General features: G+C 48.8%; 1 long non-coding RNA gene across 1 annotated transcript; it reads right to left on the reverse strand.

Annotated features, from left to right (window-relative positions):
* Positions 1 to 209: 209 nt before the first annotated feature.
* LOC145517612 (uncharacterized) lies at positions 210 to 5,616 on the reverse strand. Its single transcript, XR_014062193.1, has 2 exons — positions 4,750 to 5,616; positions 210 to 579 (listed from the first exon to the last, which is right to left on the reverse strand). It is a non-coding gene; the product is annotated as an uncharacterized LOC145517612 (long non-coding RNA).
* Between the last annotated feature and the right edge of the window lie 2,533 nt (positions 5,617 to 8,149).

The following is an 8,149-nucleotide window of genomic DNA, read 5'->3' on the forward strand; positions in this document are numbered from 1 at the left end:
CTGGCTGTAGCCAGAGAGCCAAGGGCGGTGACGTTGGAGCAGCGCATCCCCCAACAGCTCAGCTGGCCGAGCCACGAACACAGCGAGAGCTTATCCGTGTTAACATAAACCCTCATTAGAGCGGATTAGGAGAGAAACAGTGACAAACAGGATGGACACTAACCCTCAGAGGCTCCTAGACAGACGCCACGTGCTAATTACCCATTTCAATGACTTGAAGATGCCGGCCTGCACGTCTGCGTGTGTATGTGGGGGTGGGGGTGATGCTCCGGGGAGTGGGTTTTACAGACGACGACCTGTTTGTATTTGCAACAGTTTTGAGCCCTGCGCCCCCAGATGCACACCCTCCCAGGGCCACACACACACAGGCGCACGCACTCGCAGGGCCCTCCGGCCTGGGACACAGGCGTCCAGGGGTGCTGACGGGCAGCCCTCAACCCGCTCTCCCCTCCGAGCTGAGGCAAGGCTGTGCTGGAGGTGTGTCTGTCCATGGGTGCTCCCGAGGACACGAAGGGTCGGACGTCCTGGGGGCCGGCGGCTCTGTAGCCTCGGTCTGCAGGGACCCTGCTTGGGATCCATCTGTAGGGAAAACGCTTCTCCTAATGTGCAACAGGGTTTTCTGAACTCCTTGAAGCCAGGTTTCAGTTCAGTTCAATTCAGTCGCTCAGTCGTGTCTGACTCTTTTCAACCCCATGGACTGCAGCACGCCAGCCTCCCTGTCCATCACAGTCCAACTCCTGGAGTTTACTCAAACTCATGCCCATGGAATCCGTGATGCCATCCAACCATCTCATCCTCTGTCGTCCCCTTCTCCTCCTGCCTTCAATCTTTCCCAGCATCAGGGTCTTTTCCAATGAATCATCTCTTCCCATCAGGTGGCCAAAGTATTGCAGCTTCAGCTTCACCATCAGTCCTTCCAATGAATATTCAGGACTGATTTCCTTTAGGATGGACTGGTTAGATCTCCTTGCAGCCCAAGGGACTCTCAAGAGTCTTCTTCAACACTACAAGGGCAAGTCACCATGCCAAACAGGTGAGTCAGCCTCAGTCTCCTGTCTGCCCCCCTCCCAGGAGGACAGCCCTGCACCCACACTCCAGGCAGCCTGGGGGGGCACATCCTGTGGAATAGTCTCCCCTTCTCTGCCCCCACACCCCTTTCTCCTGGACACACACCCTCTTCCCTGGCATTTGAAAGGCCCTGACTCGCTGGGCCAGGGGGCTGGAGGCGGCAGCCGAGAGGGGCTAGGCCAGGCCGGGGGCTGGGACCGGCGGTGGCGGCAGCGAGAGGAATTACCCAAGGCCCAAGGTAAGAGAAACCCAAGTAAGACGGTAAGTGTTGTGAGAGGGCATCAGAGGGCAGACACACTAAATCTAAAACTACAGAAAACTAGCTAATCTGATCACATGGCCCACAGCCTTGTCTATCTCAGTGAAACTAAGCCATGCCGTGTGGGGCCACCCAAGATGGATGGGTCATGGTGGAGAGGTCTGACAGAATGTGGTCCACTGGAGAAGGGCATGGCAAACCACTTCAGTATTCTTGCCTTGAGAACCCCATGAACAGTATGAAAAGGCAAAAGGATAGGACACTGAAAGATGAACTCCCCAGGTCAGTAGGTGCCCAATATGCTAATGGAGATCAGTGGAGAAATAACTCCAGAAAGAATGATGGGATGGAGCCAAAGCAAAAATGATACCCAACTGTGGATGTGACTGGTGATAGACGCAAAGTCCGATGCTGTAAAGAGCAATATTGTGTAGGAACCTGGAATGTTAGGTCCATGAATCAAGGCAAATGGAAGTGGTCAAACAGGAGATGGCAAGAGTGAACGTCGACATTCTAGGAATCAGCGAACTAAGATGGACTGGAATGGGTGAATTTAACTCAGATGACCATTATATCTACTACTGTGGGCAAGAATCCCTTAGAAGAAATGGAGTAGCCATCATGGTCAACAAAAGAGTCTGAAATGCAGTACTTGGATGCAATCTCAAAAACGACAGAATGATCTCTGTTCGTTTCCAAGGCAAACCATTCAATATCACAGTAATCCAAGTCTATGCCCCAACCAGTAACACTGAAGAAGCTGAAGTTGAATGGTTCTATGAAGACCTACAAGACCTTCTAGAACTAACACCCAAAAAAGATGTCCTTTTCATTATAGGGGACTGGAATGCAAAAGTAGGAAGTCAAGAAACACCTGGCGTAACAGGCAAGTTTGGCCTTGGAGTACAGAATGAAGCAGGGCAATGGCTAATAGAGTTTTGCCATGAGAACACACTGGTAATAGCAAACACCCTATTCCAACAACACAAGAGAAGACTCTACACGTGGACTTCACCAGATGGTCAACACCGAAATCAGATTGATTATATTCTTTGCAGCCAAAGATGGAGAAGCTCTATACAGTCTGCAAAAACAAGACCAGGAGCAGACTGTGACTCAGATCATGAACTGCTTATTGCCAAATTCAGACTTAACTTGAAGAAAGTAGGGAAAACCACTAGACCATTCAGGTATGACCTAGATCAAATCCCTTATGAGTATACAGTGGAAGTGACAAATAGATTTAAGGGACTAGACCTGATAGACAGAGTGCCTGATGAACTATGGACAGAGGTTCGTGCATTGTACAGGAGACAGGGATCAAGAAAATCCCCATGGAAAAGAAATGCAAAAAAGCAAAATGGCTGTCTGAGGAGGCCTTACTGATAGCTGGGAAGAGAAGAGAAGCAAAAAGCAAAGGAGAAAAGGAAAGATATTCCCATCTGAATGCAGAGTTCCAGAGAATAGCAAGGAGAGATAAGAAAGCCTTCCTCAGCGATCAGTGCAAAGAAATAGAGGAAAACAACAGGTTGGAAAGACTAGAGACCTCTTCAAGAAAATTAGAGATACCAAAGGAACATTTCATGCAAAGATAGGCTTGATAAAGGACAGAAATGGTATGGACTTAACAGAAGCAGAGGATATTAAGAAGAGGTGGCAAGAATACACAGAAGAACTGTACAAAAAAGATCTTCACGACCCAGATAATCACGATGGTGTGATCACTCACCTAGAGCCAGACATCCTGGAATGTGAAGTTAAGTGGGCCTTAGAAAGCATCACTACGAACAAAGCTAGTAAAGGTGATGGAATTCCAATTGAGCTATTTCAAATCCTCAAAGGTGATGCTGTGAAAGTGCTGCATTCGATATGCCAGCATATTTGGAAAACTCAGCAGTGGCCACAGGACTGGAAAAGGTCAGTTTTCGTTCCAATCCCAAAGAAAGGCAATGCCAAAGAATGCTCAAACTACCGCACTATTGCACTCATCTCACATGCTAGTAAAGTAATGCTCAAAATTCTCTAAGCCAGGCTTCAGCAATACGTGAACTGTGAACTTTCAGATGTTCAAGCTGGTTTTAGAAAACGCCGAGGAACCAGAGATCAAATTGCCAATATCTGCTGGATCATCAAAAAAGCAAGAGAGTTCCAGAAAAACATCTATTTCTGCTTTACTGACTATGCCAAAGCCTTTGACTGTGTGGATCACAATAAACTGTGGAAAATTCTGAAAGAGATGGGAATACCAGACCATCTGACCTGTCTCTTGAGAAACCTGTATGCAGATCAGGAAGCAGCAGTTAGAACTGGACATGGAACAACAGACTGGTTCCAAATAGGAAAAGGAGTACGTCAAGGCTGTATATTGTCACCCTGCTTATTTAACTTATATGCAGAGTACCTCATGAGAAACGCTGGGCTGGAAGAAACACAAGCTGGAATCAAGATTGCCAGGAGAAATATCAATAACCACAGATTTGCAGATGACACCACCCTTATGGCAGAAAGTGAAGAAGAACTAAAGAGCCTCTTGATGAAGGTGAAGGAGGAGAGTGAAAAAGTTGGCTTAAAGCTCAACGTTCAGAAAACTAAGATCATGGCATCTGGTCCCATCACTCCATGGGAAATAGATGGGGAAACAGTGGAAACTGTGTCAGACTACTTTTTTGGGCTCCAGAATCACTGCTGATGGTGACTGCAGCCATGAAATTAAAAGACGCTTACTCCTTGGAAGGAAGGTTATGGCCAACCTAGATAGCATATTTAAAAGCAGAGACATTACTTTGCCAACAAAAGTCCGTCTAGTCAAGGCTATGGTTTTTCCAGTGGTCCTGTATGGATGTGAGAGTTGGACGGTGAAGAAAGCTGAGAGCGGCAGAATTGATACTTCTGAACTGTGGTGTTGGAGAAGACTCTTGAGAGTCCCTTGGACTGCAAGAAGATCCAATCAATCCATTCTAAAAGAGATCAATCCTGGGTGTTCATTGGAAGGTCTGATGTTGAAGCTGAAACTCCAATACTTTGGCCACCTCATGCGAAGGGTTGACTCATTGGAAAAGACCCTAATGCTGGGTGAGACTGGGGGTGGGAGGAGAAGGGGACGACAGAGGATGAAATGGTTGGATGGCATCACCGACTCGATGAACATGGGTTTGGGTGGACTCCGGGAGTTGGTGATGGACAGAGAGGCCTGGCGTGCTGCAATTCATGGGGTCGCAAAGAGTCAGACACGACTGAGCGACTGAACTGAACTGAACTGAACTGACTCTCTGGTACACCAGCTCGGGGTGCAGCCTCGGAATCCGAGTCTTTAACCATCCCCTCGGGTGATTCCAACTGGAAGGAGCTCGAAAAGCTCAGCTCACTCCCTCTGCTGCGCTGTCTCTCCTGGGGGAGCTCAGGACTGAGTCCTGGGTACGAACCTGGGGACAGGGCCCCAGAAGGTCTGGGAGCAGAGATGACAGGTCCTGTGTGGGGTCCCACGGTCCAGACAGGAAGAGGCTGGCGGTGGAAACATCTTCCTAGACTTCCAGACGGAGTCTTCAAGCCACGAATGAACCTGCCAAGCAAAGGAGTGCATCCCAGACGTAGAGGAGGTCTGTGTGGCCAGAGAACTCCATGTATGCATGTCCATGCATGTGTGGCTGTGTGCCTGTGTGTGTGTGTGTATGTCCAGGTGTGTGTGCACATGTGGCTGTGTGCCTGTGAGTATACATGTGTCCAGGTGTGTGTGCACATGTGGCTGTGTGTCTGTGAGTGTGTTTGTCCAGGCATGTGTGTGTGTGTGTGTGGATGTGTGCAGCTGAGTGTCTGGGGAGGTTCTATGTGGCTTGTAAGGATTTTGAAGCAGCAATACCAGCTGTTTACACAGCAAAACAGGCAGAGGCTCAGGCACCAAGCCCCGTCCGCTGTCCAAATGCACAGGACATGGAGGGTAGCCAGCTGACCACCCGTGCTGTGAGCTCCTGGGGGTGTCCAGGGCATCGCTGTGAGATTCGAATCACTGGGCGTTTCTTCACGTGACCCAAGCACTGGCGCAGTGAGGCAGGAAGGAGCCAGGGCCTGCAGCCCGCATGGTGGTGGGTCAGTACCCAGACTCGGCCATTGAAGAGAGTGTGTCTTGTGTCCTTAGAAGAACTCCTGCAGCACTCTGAAATGAGAGTCATGTTGTCTTCCTTTGACCAAAGGGGAGGCGAGGCCCGGAGGTGCCAGGCATCTTGTCGTAAATGTGAGAGCCGGGAAGTCACCCTGGAATCGGGTCTGGCAGGTCTGTACCTCAGCAGGAACTGAGCTGGCCCCTGTTAGAGGGAGGGTCTGAGCATCTTTGCTGATTTATGGCCTCCAGTGCTGTCCACGTCTTCATCACCTACAAGTGTTTATGGCACAGAGGCTACATCTATGACAAGGCATAGATCCATCATTGTTGCTGTTGTTCAGTCACTCAGTCATGTCTGACTCTTTGAAACCCCATGGACTGCAGCACACCAGGCTTCCCTGTCCTTCACTATCTCTCAAGCTCATGTCTATTAAGTCGGTGATGCCATCCAACCATCTCATCCTCTGTCATCCCCTTCTCCTCCCACTTTCAATCTTTCCCAATGAGTCAGCTCTTTGCATCAGGGTGCCAAAGGATTGGAACTTTAGCATCAATCCTTCCAATGAGTATTCAGGACTCATTTCCTCTAGGATGGACTGGTTGGATCTCCTTGCTGTCCAAGGGACTCTCAAGAGTCTTCTCCAGCACCACAGTTCAAAAGCATCAATTCTTCGGCACTCAGCTTTCTTTATAGTCCAACTCTCACATCCATACATGACCACTGGAAAAACCATAGCCTTGACTAGATGCACCTTTGTTAGTGAAGTAATGTCTCTGTCTTTTATTACTCTGTCCTATGATTGAACCTGTTAAAATTTTTGAAGTAAAGCAAATGACCGCTCCCGGAGGGCTGTCTTCATGGGTCCAGTTGTCCCCTCTGGCTGCACATTAGACTCACGTGGGGAGTTTAAAGCCACGCCAGTGCCTGAGTGGTGCCCCAGACAAATTGCATGAAACCCCTGGGGCCGGGGACCAGTATCAGGATTCGAAGCCCCCATGTGACCACACTGGAGGCACCGGTTCTGCCGTCCCATTTGGATCTCTCACACGGCCCCTGGCCCGCCGGTGGCACCGAGACCTACATCCTCCCTCAGGTGAAGTGAGGGTGTACTCCCAAGCCTTCATCCTTGGAGCATCCCTGTGGTGCCCTAAGCAAGCCCACCTGTGCCTCCATTTTGCTGACGGAGAGAAACATATGGTTAAAAGGACTCCAGCGACGTTGTGAAACAACCTCGTTCATTTCAGGAGAGAATTGATTCTAATCATTTCGTAAATGCCTTTGGCACTCGGTTGATTCATTGATGGTCTTAACATATCATTTAAAATTTTCAGCTGCATTTAGCTCATTTTATGAGGGAAATTATACTCCATAGTGAGAGTTGCAAATTTGGGAATTCACCAAAGTTTTGGAATGTATCTGCCATGAACATAAAAAGTGCGGTACATCTGAAAAGCCATTGTCTGAGGACAGAGCTGAAATTGAAAACAAAGAAACAGTTTTATTATAAATCAGAGAGAAAGAGCTTCAGGAGGGTACTGCCAGGTGTAGCTACAGAGGGCTGCAGACTCCCTTTGTGGAGTGTGCATACGTGAGCGGAGGCTGAGCCAGTCTAGACACAGGCTGGATGGAGGGCTTTACATGCATCTGGGCAAGAAGGCCACGTCTGCGGCTGGAGAAACAAAGCAAGGTTGTGGTGTGGTGGGAGTGCCCATCAGTTTATCCATCACTGGAGCTGACACAGCTGCGCGTTTGGCAAGGTTGTAAATGTTGTTGTGTAGCATCAAGGGAGTTGCGTAATACCAATGTGGACAAAATGAGTAAATGTGACTCTAAACGGGACTGGGGTGAGCAGCAGATACCTGCAGCAATGTTGCTGAACCCCGAGATCATCGCACTGAGTGAAGTAAAGTCCGGAAGAGAAACAGACTCCGTATCATACCGCCTGCATGCGGAATCTAAAATACAACGCAACTGAGCTTATCTATGAAACACAAACAGACATAGAAAAGAAACTTCTGGTTACCCAAGGGGTAGCTGGCTGAGGGAGGAATGGGTTGGGAGTTTGGGATTAGCAGATGCAAACGATTGTATTTAAGGATGGAGCAACAGCAAGCTCCTACTATACAGCAGAGGGACCTATAATCAGTATTCTGTGACAAGCCACACAGGAGAGAATGTATATGTGTGTGTGTGTGTGTATATGGGTTTCCCTGATCACTCAGAGGATAAAGAATCTGCCTACAATGTGGGAAACCTGGGTTCAATCCCTAGACCTGAAAGATCCCCTGGTGAAATGAATGGCTACCCACTCCAGTATTCTTGCCTGGGGAAATCCTATGGACAGAGGGAGCCTGGCGGACTAGAGTCCATGAGGTCGGACGTGACTGAGCAACTAACACACAGGTACATACGAAAAACCTATCCCTTGGCTATATAGCGGAAATTAACACAATGTTGTAAATCAGCTTCACAAAATTTTTTTAAAATGTCACACAACTACAGATGAACAGACAATTCTGTTCAATAAAAATAGTCAAAGAGCTGACCCCTCCAGAACACCCCGCAAGCAAGTGAATTTCTTCAGTAGCAGGTGGAGTCACTCACCGTCCACCCCCACTATACCACGTCTGCTCCAGGGCTGGGCTAGCCCTTCTGAAGCCTTCGTCCAAACCACGAGTCCACAAACAGACACGGCAACCTCGTGGACACACCTCCAACAGAACTT

Source organism: Giraffa tippelskirchi, chromosome 8, assembly GCF_054371585.1.
Source record: "Giraffa tippelskirchi isolate mGirTip1 chromosome 8, T2T-mGirTip1v1.2.pri, whole genome shotgun sequence".
Classification (NCBI taxonomy): domain Eukaryota; kingdom Metazoa; phylum Chordata; class Mammalia; order Artiodactyla; family Giraffidae; genus Giraffa; species Giraffa tippelskirchi.